The 19,426-nt window shown below is 40.9% G+C and overlaps 1 protein-coding gene across 2 annotated transcripts in view; it reads right to left on the bottom strand.

The window, feature by feature from the left end:
- The window catches only part of EPHA4 (EPH receptor A4), a 157,058-nt gene that overhangs the window by 74,124 nt on the left and 63,508 nt on the right, over positions 1-19,426 (bottom strand). The window lies entirely within an intron of this gene.

Here is a 19,426-nt window from a genome sequence, read left to right as displayed (position 1 = left end):
CATCAAGAGGCTATTTAGTTCCTCTTCACTTTCTGCCATAAGGGTGGTGTCATCTGCATATCTGAGGTTACTGATATATCTTCCAGCAATCCTGACTCCAGCTTGTGCTTCATTCAGCCCAGCGTTTCTCATGATGTACTCTGCATATAAGTTAAATAAGCAGGGTGACAATATACAACCTTGACGTACTCCTTTACTTATTTGGAACCAGTCTGTTGTTCCATGTCCAGTTCTAACTGTTGCTTCCTGACCTCTGTACAGATTTCTCAGGAGTCAGGTCTGGTGGTCTGGTATTCCCATCTCTTTCAGAATTTCCCACAGTTTGTTGTCATCCATACAGTCAAAGGCTTTGGCATAGTAGAAGTAGCTGTTTTTTGGTATCTTCTGGAAAAAAGTATCTTCTTTTTTCCATGATCCAATGGATGTTGGCAATTTGATCTCTGGTTCCTCTGCCTTTTCCAAATCCAGCTGAACATCTGGAAGTTCACAGTTCACATACTGTTGAAGCCTGGCTTGGAGAATTTTGAGAATTACTTTGCTAGTGTGTGAAAGTATTAAGTCGCTCAGTCGTGTCCAACTCTTTAGAGCCCCATGTACTGCAGCCTACCAAGCTCCTCTATCCATGGGATTTTTCAGGCAAGAATACTGGAGCAGGTTGCCATTTCCTTCTCCAGGGGATCTTCCTGACCCAGGGATTGAACCCCGGTCTTCCGCAATGTAGGCAGACGCTTTTACCATCTAAGCCACCAATAATGGGCGCTATTGTGTGAGATACGGAGAAGGCAATGGCACCTCACTCCAGTACTCTTGCCTGGAAAATCCCATGGACGGAGGAGTCTGGTAGGCTGAAGTCCATGGGGTTGCTAAGAATCGGACACGACTGAGTGAATTCACTTTCAGTTTTCACTTTCATGCATTGGAGAAGGAAATGGCAACCCACTCCAGTGTTCTTGCCTGGAGAATCCCAGGGACGGGGCAGCCTGGTAGGCTGCCGTCTATGGGGTCACACAGAGTCGGACACGACTGAAGCGGCTTAGCAGCAGCAGTGTGTAAGATAAGTGCAATTGTGCAGTAGTTTGAGCATTCTTTGGCATTGTCTTTCTTTGGGATTGGAATGAACACTGACTTTTTCCAGTCCTGTGGCCACTGATGAGTTTTCCAAATTTGCTGGAATATTGAGTGCAGCACTTCCATAGCATCATGTTTTAGGATCTGAAATACCTTAACTGGAATTCCATCCCCTCCACTAGCTTTGTTCATAGTGATGCTTCCTAAGGCCTGCTTGACTTCACATTCCAGGATGTCTGGCTCTGGTGAGTGATCACACCATCATGATTATCTGGGTTGTTAAGATCTTTTTTGTACAGTTCTTTGGTGTATTCTTGCCGCCTCTTCTTGGTATCTTCTATTTCTGTTATGTCCATAACATTTCTGTCCTTTATTGTGCCCATCTTTGCATGAAATGTTCCCTTGGTATCTCTAATTTTCTTGAAGAGATCTCTAGTCTTTCCCATTCTATTGATTTCCTCTATGTCTTTGGATTGATCACTGGGGAAGGCTTACTTATCTCTCCTTGCTATTCTTTGGAACTCTACATTCAAATGGGTGTATCTTTCCTTTTCTCCTTTGCCTTTTGCTTCTCTTCTTTTCACAGCTCTTTGTAAGGCCTCCTCAGACAACCATTGTGCCTTTTTGCATTTCTTTTTCTGGGGGATGGTCTTGATCCCTGCCTCCTGTACAATATCACAAACCTTAGTCCATAGCTCATCAGGCACTCTATCAGATCTAATCCCTGGAAACTATTTCTCACTTCTACTGTATAATCTTAACAGATTTTGATTTAGGTGATACATGAATGGTCTAGTGGTTGTCCCTGCTTTCTTCAATTTAAGTCTGAATTTGCCAATAAGGAGCTCAGGAGCTGAGCCACAGTCAGCTCCCGGTCTTGTTTTTGCTGACTGTATAGAGCTTCTCCATCTTTGGCTGCAAAGAATATAATCAACCTGATTTCAGTGTTGACCATCTGGTGATGTCCATATGTAGAGTCTCCTCTTGTGTTCTTGGAAGAGGGTGTTTGCTATGACCAGTGCGTTCTCTTGGCAAAACTCTATCAGCCTTTACCCTGCTTCATTCTGTGCTCCAAGGCCAAATTTGCCTGTTACTCCATGTATTTCTTGACTTTCTAGTTTTGCATTCTAGTCCCCTATAATGAAAAGGACATCTTTTTTGGGTGTTAGTTCTAGAAGGTCTTGTAGGTCTTCATAGAACCGTTCAACTTCAGCTTCTTCAGTGTTACTGGTTGGGGCATAGGCTTGGATAACCGTGATACTGAATGGTTTGTCATGTAAACAAACAGATCATTCTGTCATTTTTGAGACTGCATTTTGGACTCTTGTTGACTATGATGGCTACTCAATTTCTTCTAAGGGATTCTTGCCCATAGTAGATATAATGGTCATCTGAGTTAAATTCACCCATTCCAGTCCATTTTAGTTCACTGATCCCTAAAATGTCAATGTTCACTCTTATCATCTCCTGTTTAACCACTTCCAATTTCCCTTGATTTAGGGACCTAACACTCCAGGTTCCTATGCAATATTGCTCTCTATAGCACTGGACTTTACTTCCATCACAGTCACATCCACAACTGGGTGGTGTTGTTGCTTTGGCTCCATCTCTTCATTCCATCTCTTCATGTGTTCCTCAAAGATGGAATATTATCCTAAACCATATCCTTGAGTTCTGCAGATACCAACCCTCCTCAGGTAAAAGAAGTTAACTGCATGGTGACCATAAGCACTAGACCTCAGACCAGCTGAAACCAGATCGATGACTGAGATTCTGGAAACATTACCATTACCTCACCATCAACCAATCAGAGAACTGAGCATGAGGTGATCACATACCCCAAGACCCTCTCTCTTACACTGTCTTTATTTATTTTTTTTTTTTTTGAGTTGTTCATTTACATGTTTTTTTTTTTTTTCACTTTCTCCTTTATTTATTTATTTATTTTTCCAGTGGGTTTTGTCATACATTGATATGAATCAGCCATAGATTTACACGTATTCCCCATCCCGATCCCCCCTCCCACCTCCCTCTCCACCCAATTCCTCTGGGTCTTCCCAGTGCACCAGGCCTGAGCACTTGTCTCATGCATCCCACCTGGGCTGGTGATCTGTTTCACCATAGATAATATACATGCTGTTGTCTTTAGAAACACTTCCCTCAGTGTTTTTGAGTGTTAGCTCTCCATTCTGCTCACCTGGTGCCTGGTGATAAATGCTGTACCTTCCTTTACCACAATTTTGTGTCAGTAGATTTGCTTTGCTGTGGGTCAGACAGGCAGGCACAGGTTTGGTTCGGTAATAGCATATTGAGATATTTACGAATAATTAAATTTCTGACAGATGATTGCTTTTCTCATCAGAAATATGCCCACCTCTTAATGTCTCCAATTACATATATGAGATTTATAACTAAGAGAGATAATCATACTATTTAATTTTCTAGTCTCCATATTGACCTCATATCTAAACACACACCAATATCAGGGAGCTGTAGGTTATTGTGAATTATAGCGTTTTATGTCTTCCCAAACTGCCTCACTACTGGCCCGAATGCAAGACTGGCAGTTATCTTGCTTATATTATTTCCTATTTCAGGACAGCTCTCAGTATTTCTGGTTCTCTTTGAAGCATGAAGGGATAAAAAAGTCTTGTTCAAGCTGTTTTTAGAAAAGGCAGAGGAACCAGAGATCAAATTGCCAACATCCGATGGATCATCGAAAAAGCAAGGGAGTTCCAGAAAAACATCTACTTCTGCTTTATTGACTATGCCAAAGCCTTTGACTGTGTGGATCACAATAAACTGTGGAAAATTCTAAAAGAGATGGGAATACCAGACCACCAGAGCTGCCTCTTGAGAAACTTGTATGCAGGTCAGGAAGCAACAGTTAGAACTGGACATGGAACAACAGACTGGTTCTAAATAGGAAAAGGAGTACGTCAAGGCTGTATACTGTCACCCTGCTTACTTAACTTATATGCAGAGCACATCATGAGAAACGCTGGACTGGATGAAGCACAAGCTGGAATCAAGATTTCCAGGAGAAATATCAATAACCTCAGATATGTAGATGACACCACCCTTATGGCAGAAAGTGAAGAAGAACTAAAGAGCCTCTTGATGAAAGTGAAAGAGGAGAGTGAAAAAGTTGGCTTAAAGCTCAACATTCAGAAAACTAAGATCATGGCATCTGGTCCCATCACTTCATGGCAAATAGATGGGGAAACAGTGGAAACAGTGACAGACTTTATTTTTCTGGCCTCCAAAATCACTGCAGATGGTGACTGCAGCCATGAAATTAAAAGATGCTCACTCCTTGGAAGGAAAGTTATGACCAATCTAGACAGCATATTAAAAAGCAGAGACATTACTTTGTCAACAAAGGTCTGTCTAGTCAAGGCTATGGTTTTTCCAGTGGTCATGTATGGATGTGAGAGTTGGACGGTGAAGAAAGCTGAGCACCGAATAATTGATGCTTTTGAACTGTGGTGTTGGAGAAGACTCTTGAGAATCCCTTGGACTACAAGGAGATCCAACCAGTCCATCCTAAAGATCAGTCCTGGGTGTTCATTGGAAGGACTGATGTTGAAGCTGAAACTGCAGTAATTTGGCCACCTGATACAAAGAGCTGACTCATTTGAAAAGACCCTGATGCTGAGAAAAATTGAGGGAAGGAGGAGAAGGGGATGACAGAGGACGAGATGGTTGGATGGCTTCACCAACTCAATGGACATGGGTTTGGGTGGACTCCAGGAGTTGGTGATGGACAGGGAGGCCTGGCGTGCTGCGGTTCATGGGGTCACAAAGGGTCGGACATGACTGAGTGACTGAACTGAACTGAACCAAACATACATTTGATATCTGTTTCTATTACAGTTTGTATGATAGAAGAATTGATGTCTTCATTATTTCCTGGTGTCTCCTATGACCCCTAGTTCAGAGCAAGCTCAATAGCTGTTTGAGAAGTCATGAACAACTGGCTGGAAACAAGGTCCTCTAACGCATCTTCTGGCCCTCCACCTACAATGCTATTTAAAGCCTGTGAATTAATACAGGCTTTTCTGAGCTAAGCCTGTATTAGCCAGCTTTTCACATACAGATTCATTACCATTAAGCCCTGTAATGGAGCATCTCAATGTAGCTAGTTTAATTCAAGTTCCTCTTTGCTACAATTTAAAAACACTCTGAACAAGTGGGATGGGCTATGCGTCATATAGAGGTGGTGAAATCTGTTGGGAGGGATTGTGGAGCCATGCAATTATTCAAGAAATACTTACTGTGTCCAGTTTTACTTACCTACTCTAGAAGAAGGAAGAAAAAGAAATATTCTGATTCATTGTGATACCTCCCTGGATAGTTTAGGGAAGGGGCATGGAATCAAAGTGGGAAGGAAGAGACTAAAGAAAGTTAGATATGGATAATGTGAGCCTCAGGAGGATGGAAATGTAAGCATCCTGTCCTCTTCTTGTTTTTATAGCTCCATAACCAGCCAGTATGACTGGAAATTTAAAATGTGGGCTCTGTCAATCGAAGCTTTGTTAATTTGCATTGTTTTTTATGACCTTTCTTTTTCATTCTTGATTTCAGCTGATGATTTCTTCAAGCAAGGAAGTATGGAAAACTTTATGTCTGAAGCAAGTTAATTTCATGGGCCTTTTGCTTATTAGCTTTTATAGAATTTTTTTTTTCTTTCAACTTTACTTTTACAAGCAAAATTAAGACAATTTTAAATACAAATCAATCAAGTACTGAAGCATCTTAAAGGGATAATAAATGCCCTTTCTTTATATTTTTGGTTCTTTTTGTAAAACCTGCTTAATAGTCACATACAAGCCTAAGTTTCTATCTTTCTTCATCAAAGAATGGGTCTGGCATGCTTAGTTATTTCAAAGTTCTCATGTTTAGAACACCTTTCACATTTTTAAAATAATTTAGTCACATGTGTAATAGTTGAACTAACAGAACCAAAAGTCAAATGCAATAATCCTTAACTTACTAACCCTTTATAACAATGTTCAACAAGCTTCTCTGAAAGGTCAGATAGACAGTCAATATTTTAGGCTTTATGGGCTTTACGGTATCTCTGGCAAATGTTCAACTCTGCATGGCTCCTTGAAAGCAACCACAGACAATACCTAAAAAATGGGTATGACTATGTTCCAAGAAAATTTTATTTGCAAAAACAAGGGCAGTTGAATTTGATTTTCAGGCCACAGTTTACCAAGCCCTGCTACAGAGAACTTGATGGGAGCAAATATCCTCTTTCTAGAAAGATTATCACTAATGATTTTGCATAGAATTCTAGGGACTTCAAACATACTCTGAACTAATCTAGGGAGGTTGCACCCATGATTTACAAACTTATACAGGGCCTCCCTGTATAAGACCGTACTAGTGATAAAGAACCCACCTACCAATGCAGGAGGCCTAAGAGACTTGAGCTTGATGCCTGGGTCAAGAAGATCCCCTGGAGGAGGAAATGGCAACTCACTCCAGTATTCTTGCATGTAGAATCCCATGGACAGAGGAGCCTGGTAAGCTATAGTCCATGGGGTCGCAAAGAATCAGACACAACTGAGCAATTGAGCTCATATGCACACACAAGTCAGATAACAACTGTGGCTTCTAACGTCCAAGTTACACTTACATTTTATGACTAACAAAGGAATAAAATACAGTATATATTATGGCTTATGTTTTGGTTTTCTCATTGCTCTAAAAGCAATGGCCCCTGTACGTCTTGCCACTGTGGATAAATTTAATGAGCATCCATTTGCTTCGCTGGTGTGAAATACTTTCTGAATCACACAGCAGGTACTGGTGGAAGGTGCTATAATGGGTAATTATTATTTTCTAGTGGGATGTCAACTCGCATTCAGCTGACAGGAGTTTGACAGCGTGAAGTTCCCAAGAAACCAGAGCCAAATTACAGCAGAAGCAAAGAACTACTGCATCATATCATGTTACATCATAAAAGAAATTTTGATCTTCCTTAACCTACCACATACTTTCCTCTGGGAAAAGACAAGCTTTCACACTACCTAGAGGAATTAAGTGAATGTGACATTTAAGAAGGGCAATATTCCAAGCATCAAAGAAAATTCTAGTAATTCCACAAAACATAATTCTTCCCTCTTTATGGATTAGAAATTCCTGAGTGAAATTCCTGAGTAGTTTAGAAAATATGTTTGATGGCTTATGCCAGGATTTAAAGTAGACTATTTAGGACAACGTGATGTTTAGACATTCACATGAAGTCTATAGGAGCCTTAATAAAATCATTCAAAAACGGTCAGCCAACACTAAACCCAAAGCCAAAAAAATGCCTCCAGTGTGAACTAGGCGTTTGGTGTAAACCATCCCATGGAAAGTCTAGGTCAGAGTAACTGCCGCTGGGCACCTTACATACCTTACTCCAAAGTCACAAGTAAGGTAAAATTCACTTCTTTATTCTGAAATTTCACTTCAGAAAACTGAAATTTCAGCAATAGATGGACACTTGCTTTGAGAAATGCATTTAAAAGTATGTTCTGCCAGGGACCTCTCTGGCCTGGCAGTTCAGTGGTAAAGGCATGCGGGTTTGATTCCTGGTTGGGGAGGTAGGATCCCACGTGTCTCATGAACCAAAAAAAAAACAAAACAAAACATAAAAACAGAAGCAATATTGCAACAAATTCAATAAAGACTTGAGAAAATGGTCCACATCAAAAATCTTAAAAAAAAAAAAAAGTATGTCCAGCTGAAGTATTTAAATCTATATGGACACATGGCGTAATATGCCACAAAAACCTGAAATTTCTGTTTCTTACAACAACTGAAATTAAAATGCCAACAGACTCCAGGACCAAGAGGTTTAAAATAAGTCATCTTAAAAACTCACACTGTTAGCAAAATTTTAAACACGCAACTCAAAGTCTTTAGACTTGGTAGCTGTGCCTGGAATTCTGTCCCCTGGCTTCTTCCTTGCACCCTGGGTCTCAGCTCAAATCTCGGCTCCTTGGTCCTGACCACACTCTGCAATGTGAAATCCTTCCCTTTCCTCTGTTTTACCCTATGATATGCTCTTTTTCCCCCCTCTTTCTTGTAAGAATTTTACATTATCTTGTGTATCATTTATATTCCCATTATAGCTCCATGAGAACAACAGTCTTTTTTTCTGATTTGTCAGAGTCCTCCAGCCCTTAGAAAGAAATCAAAGGTGTAGTAGGTGCTTATGGAGAATCTGTTGAACAAATAAATGAATGAATGATGATTCCTTAAGCTCAGTGCAGCTCAGTCCTCAGAAGCGTCACCACCATGGCACTCAGACATATCACATCACAAAAGCTGATGAAGAAAAAAAGGCAATCACGTGCTAAAAGGTTTTTTTTTTTTAAAGCCCACAACCAGGGCTGGCAGATAGCTGCCTGGACATCAAAGGAGCCAGGCTCTCGTATAAAGCAATTTCCAAATCTATCATAGACTTTTCATACTGAACTGATTTTTAATCACCATTTTAAAATTCAGTGTTGTTGTTCAGTCACTCAATCATGTCCAACTCTTTGTGACCCCATGCACTGTAGCATTCCAGGGTTCCCTGTCCATCACTATTTCCCAAAGTTTGCTCAAACTCATGCCCCTTGAGTCAGTGATGGCATCTAACCATCTCATTCTCTGTTGCTTCCTTCTTCATCTGCCCTCAATCTTGCCCAGAATCAGAGTTTTTTTTTCCAATAAGCCAGTTCTTCGCATCAGGTGGCCAAAGTATTGGAGCCTCAGCTTCAGCATCAGTCTTTCCAATGAATATCCAGGACTGATTTCCTTTAGGATGGACTGGTTTGATCTCCTTGCAATCCAAGGGGCTCTAAAGAGTCTTCTCCAACACCACAATTCAGTTCAGTTCAGTTGCTCAGTCATGTTCGACTCTCTGTGACCCCATGAACCGCAGCACGCCAGGCCTCCCTGTCCATCACCAACACCACAATTAGCAAGCAACAATTCTTCGGTGCTCAGCCACAATCACAAAAAGCTAACCAAAATGATAACATGGATCACAGCTTTGTGGAACTCAATGAAGCTATGAGCCATGCTGTCGTGCAGGGCCATCCAAGACGGTGGAGGTTATGGTGGAGAGTTCTGACAAAACATGGTCCACTGGAGAAGGGAATGGCAAGCCACTTCAGTATTCTTGCTTGAAGAACCGCATGAAGACTATGAAAATTCAATGCCTGTGTCATGAAATTAATTCTGGATACGGAAAGAAACATTCTCCCAGAGCACAGACAGAAATGCAATTCCTAAGTGATCAAGTTCTTGAAGCGCTCCTGTCACCCTTCTGATACACCGAGGCAACCAGTGCAAGACAGGGCTTCTGAGGAAGAGGCACCTTGGGTCTTGAGTCCCATAAGGCTTCATTAATCACGGACAACTTTTGGACGGTCAATAAGACTTCAGTGCCTTAGCTGTAAAACCCTCCAACCCTTCAGATCAGCCTTTGTTAATCTCTCTCCAGCTGCAAGACAGGTTATAAGGCAGAATAAACAGTCGGGGTGTGTAAGTTGTGACTCAAACAAAGTCGTGCATCCTCCCTGACAGCTGTATACGTTGTCACTGCTAATTGCCTTCTCTCAGCCTTTTCTGCCGTGGGTGAGTTTACATGAAGACGGCTGCTGGGACACCTCTTCTGAAATGTAGGCACAGGACATAACCTTTTATCACAGCAGTTTATGCATTTAACAACAGCTAGAGCCAAAGCAGAACAGCCCATTATTAAAAATCTGAGTCTTGCAAACACATCAATCCTTTATTGCTGTCCCCCAAAACTCTTGGGTTCCCAGTTGAGGTCACTCCTTACTGAAATTTTGCTACCACTTATTTTTTCAGTATATCTAGTATTTTTTTTTTTTTTTCCATTCTACACCCAGGAACCATTTGCTTTTTCTTTACCAGGTTAACTGTGGTTGAATTTTCTCTAAGATACTAGTTTATGGCTGAAGTGCTCTATGCAGTCAACTCGCAGTTATCCAGAAAGAAGTCACAATAAGGAAGCCCACGAAAAGTAATTTTTAAAAAAAGCATGAATATTTTGCTTTAGAATTAGCTAGACTGTGAATTCATCTCTTGCAAAGTTCTTTCTCAAACTTAATCTCCTTTGCTCCCCATAATCACATCTGGTAGAAAAGTATGTGTTACATGCAGCAATCTGATGAGCAAAAACTAAGATAGGAGAAGTGAAGCAACTCACCCAGATTCTCCCAGTTGATAACATGCGATGATAGGATCAGAAAGCCTGATTCAAAGGCTAAAAGGATCCCCTTCCCAGAGATATGCACAATCCAAAGGAAAACAATGAAGCATATCTACGCATTCCCTGTGGATGCAGCTGGGACCTCTCATGTTTCTCCTGGCTGTTCTGCCCTTCAGGCTGACGTTTGCTGGCATTACTTTCTTCCAGGTGCTCTGGTCTTAGCTGAGATGTGTTCTCTGCCTGGTTCCTACATTCCAGTCCAGAGCAGGGCTTTTTATTAAAGGCTCTTTCCTGGGTGGCAGGTCACAGGAGGGTGGGGGGCAATTCTACCCATGCAACAGGGCTCTCCCTTTGGTCCATCTTCTGCCAAGCTGTAGATGGCTTGTAGAACAAGAGTCAGCTATGACGGCAAAATCAACAATGCTGATAGCAGAGAAGGTATTCACTTCTCACCCCAGGGAATCTCAGGAAAGTGTCTAATTGACCTTGTTTCACAAAAGCATGCTGTGCACAGCCAGGGTATGACTTCCATGAGTAGTGTCAAAAATGCTACCCAGAAATGACAGGGCTTGGCTGATAACAAGCCATTCTTAATTATTCATGGTGGTGGAAAAATTGTAATAACCTGGCTAAATGATACTGGCGGTTGAGTCGTCTTTCACTTGGGCTCACAATCCTGTCCCTCAAACGTCTGCATTTCCCAGCTGAATTTACAATGTACTATTAATCCTGATAAAATGTCCACAATGGACTACTTATATGTATAAAACTAGAAGTAGGTTGGAGGATAAGATGGAGGCTAAAAGAGCATTTTCAAAAAATAATTCAAGATGATATTTGATCTTCCTTAATACCCTAGAACTTTTAAAATTTTACCAAATGGCAAGTGATCAGCCTGCAGTCCATCTAGTGCTTTCCATTAAGCACACTTGGTACTTCTCCTCCCCACCACCACCCACCCCATATCCTTGTCTTTAGACAAGAGTTATACACTTAATTTCTTTAGAGGTAATTTTTCCTATTCACAGTCAAAATGCTACAAGGTAACCCAAAAGGAAGAAACAAAGATGTAGTTTACTCACTAACTGATATCAGACTTTGAACTAAAGCTCTAACTAAAGAATAAGTCTAGAAGTGGAATGGATAGAAGGTTGCATCTGAATCATGAAAATGTCTTTGGTTGCTTTGACCAGCTTTTATGGTCCAGAGGACAGACACATTTGTTGGCCTATCAACTGGCTTAACAGGCATTGGACCATATGTTCTGCCTTGAAAACCATGTCTCATGACCTGGCAATGAGGGGAATTGATGTCTTAATTTGCATTTTTGTCCTATGACAAATGAAATGTAGCATGAAACTGCACTCTAATACTGCAAATTTGATCAATGACATGAAATAACCAAATCTTAGATTCAAGAATTTTCATAAAAATATGTTCTAAAAAAAATGATTACATGGATAATAAAATGTGAAATGGTTAGGGATCAACCAATGGATCTTCTGAAACACTTTCATGGACAAAACTTTAGGAATATTTGGCCTTTATTTTCACTCTGCTACTAACTGATCTGTCACCAGAACTAACTGCACTCTCATTTATCAATTTCACATAAATCTCCTTCTTCCCATCATTATATTATCAGTTACTTGCAGTTCTAAAGCAAAAAGAAATATGCTTTGGGGTGGGGGAAAATGTACTTTACTTGAAACCAAAGGTTACATTTTATCCTATGGTTTATAACATCAAAGCTTTATGTTAGACACCCTTCCGCACATCCCTTAGCCGGATGTGAGCGTGTAAATCTTTGGGGGTAGAGAACTGAACTGAACATCAGTGGAACCTTCAAGGGCTTGCTTGAAAATGGATATGAGATTTCCAAAATTAAAGCACTTAAAAAAAAAAAATCTCTCTTCTCCTGACCTTGGAAACAAGTAAGGACGATGTTATTTTAATTTGCATTCAAATGTTAACAGCACAGTCACACAGCACCACTGGGATCCACATTGGGTTTCCACTGAAGATTGCTCATCATTTCATTATGGTTCATTATGTTGATAACTGTCAGAAAGCATTAGAAGTGAGGGGCTTTGACTAATAGAACTGAAATGGTAATTTTAAAACAATACACTTTCTGGAGGAAATACAGTGGTGCAATAAATTCAATTAGAAAAGGCAAATGTAAAGATAGAGTAAGTGGTATTTTGCTGCTTGGAGCTGGGCAGTTTCAATTTCTTGATAACCTATACCTACAGAAAGCTTTCTCCAATCAAGACCTTTCCTCATAGATCTTGATAAATTTGCCCTCATTAGCACTAAGCTCCTCTAGTACAAACTGTCTTAAAAGCTGTAATTTTGGAATATTTTAGGCCATATCTAAGTATCAATCAATCACTCTTTGTTTGTTTGGCATAGCTGATTGAATTATTCAAGGGTGTTCACTTACAGACAGATTCGTGAAGGCCCTTTGTGTTGGCAATCTAAAATAAGTGAAGTCGCTCAGTGGTGTCCGACTCTTTGCAACCCCATGGACTGTCGCCTACCAGGTTCCTCCGTCCATGGGATATTCCAGGCAAGAGTGCTGGAGTGGGTTTGCCCCCAGTCACAAGGCCCTAATAAGTTTCATCAAACAAGTTAAATAAAGAAGAATCCACAACACAAGAACAGATTTCCAATTGAAAAGGACGGAAAACCACTCCAGTAATGGTGCTCAGAAGTCAAAGAGGCAAAATGACAAATTAGTTATTTTGTTCTAGATACACAAAGCCAATCTGCTTCTGCTATAAGGCGTTTTTTCAATACCTTTTGAAACACAGAAAAGGATCAGAAAGTTACCTTAAATCTAATATTGGTTTGGTCTTCCAAAGAGGGAAAAGAAGACTCACTAGAATCACTGAACAAGCAACTGAATGACTAAGACATCACGGTCCTGCACCGGTCTCAGAGCACTGCTGATTACCAGACTACATTTCTGACTACAAGGAAAGATACAGAGAAAGGAAAAGAGATCTGGAGGGGAGGGGTTGCTGATCAGCAGAGTTAAAGGACATTAATCTCATTGACAGAAATCACACTTATTGGTCAGAATGGGCATCATTAAAACATCTACAAATAGTAAATGCTGGAGAGGGTGTGGAGAAAAGGGAATCCTCTTGCACTGTTGGTGGGAATGGAAATTGGTGAAGTCACTATGGAGAAAAGTATGGCAGTTCCTTAAAAAACTGAAAAGAGAGTTGTCGCATGATCCAGCAATCCCACTTCTGGGCATATATCCAGAAAAGATGGAAACTCTTAAGTTGAAAAGTTATAATACATGCACCCCAATGTTCCTAGAAGCACTATTTACAATAGCCAAGATAAGAAAACAGATGAACAGATAAAGATAATGTGTTTGTGTATATGTGTGTGTATATATACACAGACATATTTAAATGGAATATTAGCCATAAAAAAGAACAAAATCCCATTTGCAGCAGCATGGATAGACCTAGAGATTATCATACTAAGTGAAGTAAGTCAGAGAGAGATATTATATAATACTTTTTACATGTGGATCTTAAAAAATGATACAAATGAACTTATTTACAAAGCAGAAATAGAATCACAGACTTAGAAATCAAATTTATGGTTACCAAAGGGGAAAGGATGGGGGGAAGGATAAATTGTGAATTTGGAATTAACAGATACACATGACTATACATAAAATAGATAAACAAGAGGGGCCTACAACATAGCACTGGGAACTATATTCAGTATCTTGTAAAAACTCACAATGGAAAGGAATCTGAAAAGAAATATAGATATATAACCGAGTCACTTTGTTGTACACCTAAAACACTGTAAATCAACTATACTTCAATTTTTAAAAATCATATTGAAATTTCTTCTAAGAAATGATTCATGAAATCAAAACCCCTTCATCAGCTTAGATGGCATCCTTGTATGTATGGAGGTCTGAGTGTCTGTCTTGCTGGCAAAGTCACCAAAAACCCTGTCGACTTTTTAACTGATACATGTGTCTGAGAACACTGACATTTCCACTCTTTGGCTGTAACCTAGTAACCTATGGAGACTATAGTGCCTGTATTTATGCAACTCCAAACCAGGAGATTTTCTTCATCTGAGGGACAAAGTAAGTACTCAGTTTCCATTAAGGGAGAATGCTCATAACCTTTGAAATATCTCCACTAGAGCTAACACTGAACTAAAGAAATGGCCTATAAGTGCCATTGAAGAGCACATCTCCCATCATGTGCCATCCATCAGGGAGGCTCTAAATTCCTACTGCCTAAAGATGGTCCAGGCTCCCCGGGTGGCTAAATGGTAAAGAATCTGTCTGTCATTGCAGGAGACTTGGGTTCTATCCCTGGGTCAGGAAGATCCCGTGGAGAAGGAAATGGCAACTCACTCCCGTATTCTTGCCTGGAGAATTCTATGGACAGAGCAGCCCAGCAAGCTTCAGTCTATGGGGTCCCCAAAGGTCGGACACGACTCAGTGACTAAACAACAAAACAAAGACAGTCCACTGCAACAGCAGCATCTGAGGACTTGTGAGAAATGCAGAATCTCAGACCTGACCTCACCAATCAATCCCTACGTGATTTCACATGATTTCTATGCACATTCACCTTTAAGAAGCATTGTCAAAACTCTCTGTTCTAATGGGTATGGATTATTTTCTTGAATTATATGATGCCTCATTGAAACCCTGCCTATCTCACTCATAGCCATTTATGTCCACCTAACGAGAGGCTCCAGCCAAAAAGTCCTCCAAGAGATAAACTTTATTCGCCATTAAATTCTCTGAAGTTTTCCAGCAATGCTGATGGTGTGAAGAACGTCTTAGGCGTTTCCTTCTAAATTAGCCAATGCGACTTGTATTCACCTGGTCTAATCATTCGCCAAGTGAACAAAAACCTGATTTTACAAGCCAGTGGAGCAGTCTCTCTCTTTGGCTAAAAGAATGAGTCTCAGAGAGTGTGTTTTATTTCTTCATTAGTGTGCCGTCACAGTGAGCGATCACTAAACGCAGGGCTGCATAAGAATGTTGGGGTTAAAGACAGCATAATGAACAAAGAAGGTCCCTGATTACCATGGCTGTCAGCGCAAGGGAATTGGGTTTGTCACCTGGCTTAACCAACTGGGAAGAGCTGATTAGAGGCTGGAATCACTTTGAAAGGATCCTTGATGTTTATGTTCCTTTCCATCCCCACATCTTGTCAAGAGAAGCCAATAAAGCTGGGGGTGGGGCAAAGGGGAATGGCTTCATTTTATGGGTTATTTGAACAAAAGGTTCTCTGAGAAACTCCCACTGTCTTCTCTATTGAAAAATCTGCTACCATACTGTCTGTCCAATGGAACTTTCTGTGATGGCAGAAATATTTTCTAGCAGTGCCATTCAGTATGCTCACCACATGTAGCTATTGAGTCTTTGCAATGTGCCAATTAAAATAGCCACATGTGCCTAGTGGCTAATATGTTGGACAATGTAGGTCCACTATTCACCAGGATGGGAGAAATCTGGAGGAAGAACCACAGGCCAGAATGGATTCTAATTCTGCTGGTTAATTCACTAGTCTATCCATTAGCAAAATGTGGTCACTTCGCAGATTGGCCATATCTCAAAGAATCTTAAGAGTTTTTTGTGCAGTTAATATCTATCAAATTAAAAAAAAAAAACCTAAAATTTTAACTTTGTAGAGGAGTGGTCTCAACCTTGTCTGTATGGTAGAATGAAGAGGGCAACTTTTGAAAATACTGATGTAAGATCATGGCATCTGATCCCATCACTTCAGGGGAAATAGATGGGGAAACAGTGGAAACAGTGTCAGACTTTATTTTTGGGGGCTCCAAAATCACTGCAGATGGTGACTGCAGCCATGAAATTAAAAGATGCTTATTCCTTGGAAGGAAAGTTATGACCAACCTAGATAGCATATTTAAAAGCAAGGCTATGGTTATTCCAGTAGTCATGTATGGATGTGAGAGTTGGATGGTGAAGAAAGCTGAGCACCAACGAATTGATGCTTTTGAACTGTGGTGTTGGAAAAGACTCTTGAGAGTCCCTTGGACTACAAGGAGATCCAACCAGTCCATCCCAAAGGAGATCAGTCCTGGGTGTTCATTGGAAGGACTGATGCTAAACCTGAAACTGTAGTACTTTGGCCACCTCATGCAAAGAGTTGACTCATTGGAAAAGACCCTAATACTGGGAGGGATTGAGGGCAGGAGGAGAAGGGGACAACAGAGGATGAGATGGCTGGATGGCATCACTGACTCAATGGACATGGGTTTGGGTAGACTCCGGGAGTTGGTGATGGACAGGGAGGCCTGGCATGCTGCAATTCATGGGGTCGCAAAGAATTGGACACGACTGAGTGACTGAATTGAACTGAGCTGATGTCTGAGTCCTAATTCCCAGGACTTCTGGAGTATGGTACAGCCATTGGTAGCTTAATACTGTAGTCAAGTTGGAAAATCTCGTTAGAGGGGCAATGAGATACATGGGCCATCTGCTGTGGAGGTAGTTTGGAGAAGGGAGTGACCAGCTGGGAATAAAAGAAAAGAACAAACATTTATTAGATCCCTACCTTGTGCCAGACTTTTCCAAATATCTTCTTATTTAATTTTTAAAATGACTCCACAGGTAGTTAGTGAGAATCCCATTTTACAGATAAGTAAAATGGGGCTTTCATTTTGTCTGCCCTCTGACACTGGCTTGAAACTCAACATTCAAAAAACGAAGATCCTAGCATCCGGTCCCATCACTTCATGGCAAATAGATGGGGAAACAACGGAAACAATGACAGACTTTATTTTCTTGGGCTCCAAAATCACTGCAGATGGTGACTGCAGCCATGAAATTAAAAGATGCTTGCTCCTTGGAGGAAAAGTTATGACCAATCTAGATAGCATATTAAAAAGCAGAGACATTACTTTGCCAACAAAGGTCCATCCAGTCAAAGCTATGGCTTTTCCAGTATGGCTTTTTCCATGATCCATCACATCATGTATGGATGTGAGAATCATACCATAAAGAAACCTGAGCATCGAAGAATTGATGCTTTTGAACTGTGATGTTGGAGAAGACTCTTGAGAGTCCTTTGGACTGCAAGAAGATCAAACCAGTCAATCCTAAAAGAATCAGTCCTGAATATTCATTGGAAGGGCTGATGCTGAAGCTGAAACTCCAATACTTTGGCCACCTGATGCAAAGAACTGACTCACTGGAAAAGACCCTGATGCTGGGAAAGATTGGGAGGAGGAGGGGATGACAGAAAATGAGATGGTTGGATGGCATCACCAACTCAATGGACATGAATTTGAGCAAGCTCCAGAAGTTGGTGATGGACAGGGAAGCCTGGTGTGCTATAGCCCAAGGGGTCGCAAAGGGTCAGACATGACTGACCAACTGAACTGAACTGAAACTGGGGCTTGAAGAGATTAAATAGCCTTGCAAGTATGTGGTGTTAACATCAGTACCATGTTTCCTCTTAACTCAGAGTCAGAGATGAAATAAATGCAAGGATCCCGTTAGGAAAGTGTCAGAGGATCATATGTTGCTTTGGTACTTTCATGGGTCTCTTATCAATGACACAAAAAGCCATCTTTCTTTCATTGTTGAAAACAGTCTCTGAAAAATGCAAAAGTTACTTTAGTGTTAAAACTTTCACGTCTACCCACAGGCTAACATCAATATTTTCTTTTTCTTATTTGCATAGTTAACGTAAAGCTGTCAATTTAATTCCTACAAAAACATAAAATTTCAAGGGTTCAGAAACCACTTGTACACATATGGCAAATGTGCCAGTAACTCAGGCATGTACCAACTTTTGGGGTCTCCCTAAACTCCCACATGGCAAGCTGCAGGAATTAAGTGATTGGCCCATGGTCCCCTAAGATGCTAGACAACAGATCAGAATCATAAGACTAAAAACACCTGGGAGAAAAAGCCAGGTTGTCTTGCCATCAGAGGAGAATTTTATGAGGTTCATGACACAGTCAAGCCCTGGCCTAGAGAAAGACTTTATCTGTTTGAAAAGTAGGAGTTGAGCTGCATGACGCAAATTGAGGGCAATTAGCACACTGTTGGCCCACAGAGTTTCCCTTTGAGGTTGCTACTGTGACCTAAAATCACAACTGGAGAATCACTGGAGAATCAACTGGAGACGGAGGAGGGTTTATTATTAAGCTAATCTCACACAATGGAACATTAAAGAAGAATATTTAGATTGGAAAAGAAAAAGGCTGGGACTTGAGCATATCAAATCAACCTGGCATCCAGGGGAAGCAGGTAGTCTATGGAAGGAACAGAAAAAGAAGATGAGGAAATCTTTGCCCAGTTGTGCTTACACCTAAGGCTGGCCCTAATAAACTTCCTTCTGGAAGTTTGTGCTTGAGCTGGGGGAGGGGTAAGCATGCCTCCAAATAAACAGAAACTCCTCAAGAGTCTTTTGGTCTTGCAGAGCCAGCACTCGTCTGGGGTGGACACTGGTGCTGGCAGTTACTCTCTAAAATGAAGATAATATCTATCTCATATATTTGTTATCTTGTGAGCCCTATGATAAGGTTAATGGAAAGTGTCTAATACATTACCTGGATGTGATGATAAAAAGGTTGCTGTTATCATGATTACAATTATGATCATCTCTGGTTATGAAAGGAACTCCTGAAGGTAGGGCAATTTTAGCACAAATTTGGGACTGCCCTGAAGTTTCTCCACCTGCTCCTTTTAAAGGCGGTCCTTGATTGGGCAAGAAAATGCCCCCACCACTGACCCAAACGCCTCCAAACCAGAAAATACTCCTGTCTGCCTGTCTCCTGGCCTTATTTCCAGGCCAGCCAAGGTAGAATATATGGTAGTTAAGAAACAAAATAATGGAAGTCTTAGTGATAGTAAAAGCTAAAATCTATCAAATGGCATGATTTTATGCATTTTACACAGTATGAAAACGACGTGAAGGTGTTGACTAGGAGCAACCGTGAAGGAGGTACTATTATTAGTCCATCTGACAGATGAGGAGACTGAGACTTAAAAGGCTCCAGCAGTCACCTGGGTACTAAACAGTGGGCTGGGAAACAAATCCCAAACCTGTGCAGAGCCTCTGTGCCTGGCCACTGGGTTCTGATCCT

Source organism: Dama dama, chromosome 8 (assembly GCF_033118175.1).
Source record: "Dama dama isolate Ldn47 chromosome 8, ASM3311817v1, whole genome shotgun sequence".
Taxonomy (NCBI): Eukaryota; Metazoa; Chordata; class Mammalia; order Artiodactyla; family Cervidae; genus Dama; species Dama dama.
Note: the sequence above shows the minus strand (reverse complement) of the source record. Positions and strands in the feature narration are given on the sequence as shown.